The following is a 3,551-nucleotide window of genomic DNA, read 5'->3' on the forward strand; positions in this document are numbered from 1 at the left end:
GATGTCGTCTTAAAGTAGTGTCTAAAATGAAAAAGTCCCCAAATTAGTATTGCATGTAGTCAGTGCTGTAACATTCGAGTTTGTACTACTGAAACAGACGCTACCTTTTAAGACTGTCATTTTTATCACATTTTTATTACATTTTGTCACATTTCTATTACTGCTGCTGATTCTTCCTAAAAATTTAATCTCCTGGAAGTCTGCAAATGATTGCAGATCTGAACTTTCAATAAGCATCAAGTTTATGAGTGTGTCATAAAGAAAAGTTTGAAGCTTAGTCCTAGTACACCCTAAAGTTAAAACATGGGAAGGCAGTAGAAAGAACTATGGAAGTTTATGGTATGATTTTGGAATGCCTGGCTCATTATTTCCTGAAGTTAACAACACTGCATAATTGTTCTTTTAATGGAAAAAAAATTATTTAATGTTGATTTAGTTTAAACTAATGTGATCTAATGTTGGCAGCAAAATGAAAATCCATTGTATTTTGCAGACCACAGCCAAGTGCAGCCGTGCATTAGCAGTCGTCTGGAAACCTCTGGCAGAAACGGTAATGCCACTGGGTACTTGCAGCATATCTGTAAGCAAAGTAGCACATCTAAGTATTAACAAGCGCTGTAAACCTATTCTTATTAGCCGGCCTGAGTTTTAGCAAGGGAGATTTGCTGAGATACTCGCCTTTCCCTGTCAGGAAGGCCAGGCTACCTCGGGAGCCCGTGCGGGCTCCATGACTGGCCCTTCCTGAGGGCCACTTCGACAGGGCAGGCAGGGTGTCCTCCAGGCATCTGTAGTTCAGGTATTTGGGACAAAGCCCGCTCCTGTTGGCAGTCACTAGTGAGAAGCAGCCCCTCGGGACAGCCGGGCCTCTCACACAGGCGCGACGAGCCGCCCCCGGGCCGGGGTGTGCTGCCCGCCAGGGCCCGGGCCCCTCACCCCCCAGCCCGCCTCTCACCGCCCAGGCCTGGCCTCTGCCGGCAGCGCAACGGCAGCGGGGCGTGAGGGCGGCAGGGCCAGACCTCAGGCAGGGCGGCGGGGCGCGACCGCCACCACCCGCCGCGGGTGACGGTGGAGGCGGCCGCCGCCTCCCTCGCAGCAGGACCCACGCAGAATGACGGGCGGTGGTCTGCACCCTCCCGCTGGGGGCCGGGGCAGCGGCACTCGGTGGCACGGGGAGGGGAAGCCGGCGGGGGAGCCGCTCTGCTGCCCGCGCCGGGGATGGCCACAGGCCGCCCTTCCCGCGCCGCCTGCGGTGCCGTCGCCATGGCCACCAGGCGCGCAGCCCTTGGCGGTGTCCGCCTCCCCTGCGGCCCGGCCCGGCCCGGCCCGGCCCGGCTCTGCCTGGCCAGCCGCCGCGGGACGCGATACCTGGTGCTCCCGGCCGCCTCCGGAGCCCCCACGGGCAGGAGGAGGAGCCCTCCCCGGGCTCCGCGCCCCCTCCCCGGCAGAGGTGTGGCGTTTGAAGCGGTGCTGCGGCCGCAGCCAGGGCCGGAGCGGCTGCCGGGGACGGCGAGGGCCCGTCGGAAGGAGCAGGAGAATTATTTCCCTCACGCAGACCGCACCTTCCTCCCACGGCGACGGTCTTTTGCTTTGAGTGGTCAGTAACAGAGGTAGGGTGGCCCAAAAGAAAATCTCGACTGCCTCAAGTTCTTTGAATCCTTGGCAGATCCTCATGGACTATGTGCACATGGGAGGCACGGTATGAAATGGCTCGGTACCAAACCCACAGATTTCCTAAAGCTTTTCTTATGTGTTATTCTCTAATATTATTTATTACAGGGACACAGTCCAGAGCAACTTCCCCAGGAGAACTCTGCTGGGAGTGTTTTGGCTCTCCCCTGCCATGCCTCTCTTGAAAAATGACTATTCAGTACCCAGTAGCCAGCACAGAGCACAAATGTGACATTGCCCATAATGCTTTATGCGGCAGAAGTGTGTCTCCTTATCAAAATCAGAAATTCGTCCTTATGAACAAATTAGCTTCCTTTCACACATGCCGTGGCATCTATAAAAACCTCTTCATTGAAGTAGTTAAGTCAAAATCTCACAAGTTTTCAGAGGATTAATAATTGTACGAACTAAAGTCTAAAAAGTTTATCATACCTACATGTTTTCTATAACATGCCCTTCGGACAAATTAGTTTTTCCTACTATCTACATATTGGGTTTGCACAGCAAGATTTTGGTAGCGGAGGGGGTGCTGCAAGGGGTGGCTTCTAGAAGCTGAGAAGCTGATAGAAGCTTCCCCCATGTCCAATAGAGCCAATGCCAGACAGCTCCAAAACAGTCCCACCAAGGCCGAGGCCAAAGGTGACAGTGGCAGCGCCTCTGGGATAACATATTTAAGAAGGGTTAAAAACTGCTGGGCAACAGCAGCTGGAGAAAGGAGTGAGAACATGTGAGAGCAACAACTGTGCAGACACCGAGGTCAGTGAAGAAGGAGGGGCAGGAGGTGCTCCAGGCACCGGAGCAGATTCCCCTGCAGGCCGTGGGGCAGCCCGTGGTGAGGCAGCTGTGCCCCTGCAGCCCACGGAGGGTAACGGGGGAGCAGATCTACACCTGCAGCCCAGGGAGGAGCCCTCGCAGGAGCAGGTGGATGCACCCAAAGGAGTCTGTGACCCCGTGGGAAGCCCACGCTGGAGCAGGCTCCTGGCAGGAGCTGTGGCCCCGTGGAGAGAGGAACCCATGCTGGAGCAGGTTTGCTGGCAGGACTTGTGACCCTGTGGGGGACCCACACTGGAGCAGTTCATAAAGAGCTGCAGCCTGTGGGAAGGACTCATGCTGGAGAAGTTAATGGAAAATTATCTTCAGTGGGAGGGACCCCACGCTGGGGAAGGGGAAGAGTGTGAGGAGTCCTCCCTCTGTGAAGGAGCAGCAAAGACAATGTGTGATGAACTGACCACAACTCCCATTCCCCAACCCTCTGCATTGCTGGAGGGCAGGAGGTAGAGAAATCCTGAGTGAAGTTAAGCCTGGGAAGAAGGGAGGGGTGGGGGGAAGGTGTTTTAAGATTTAGTTTTTATTTTCCCATTATCCTACTCTGATTTGATTTCTAATAAATTAAACTGATTTCCCCAAGTCAAGTCTGTTTTGGCCTTGACAGTAATTGGTAAATTATCTCTCCCTGTCCTTATCTCAACCCATGAACTTTAGTTATATTTTCTCTCCAGCTGAAGAGGGGGAGTGATAGAGCACCTTTGGTGGGCACCTGGCGTCCAGCCAGGGTCAATCCTCCACAATGTAGTATTTCACTATGTATTCAAGAAGAAAAACTTTACACCTTCTCAAAGTGTTACGCCATTTCCTTGAACTATGACAAGAGGGTGATTTGAACTATTAGCACTAGTGCTTTTAACTGAACATTTCTGCAAAGCTGTTACCAACTCCAAATACATTTAATATCTAGGCTTTTTTAGTTATTTGCAAGTGTTCTAGCTAAAAATGTTTGGTTTTTCCAACCTCTTTTGTGATACAGAAAATACGCCTACTCAGGATTTTTTAAGTGAAATAATTTTATTAACTACAACTATTCACAACAATTATTTGGATTATAA

The sequence above is a fragment of the Athene noctua genome, chromosome 1 (assembly GCF_965140245.1).
Source record: "Athene noctua chromosome 1, bAthNoc1.hap1.1, whole genome shotgun sequence".
NCBI classification, from domain to species: domain Eukaryota; kingdom Metazoa; phylum Chordata; class Aves; order Strigiformes; family Strigidae; genus Athene; species Athene noctua.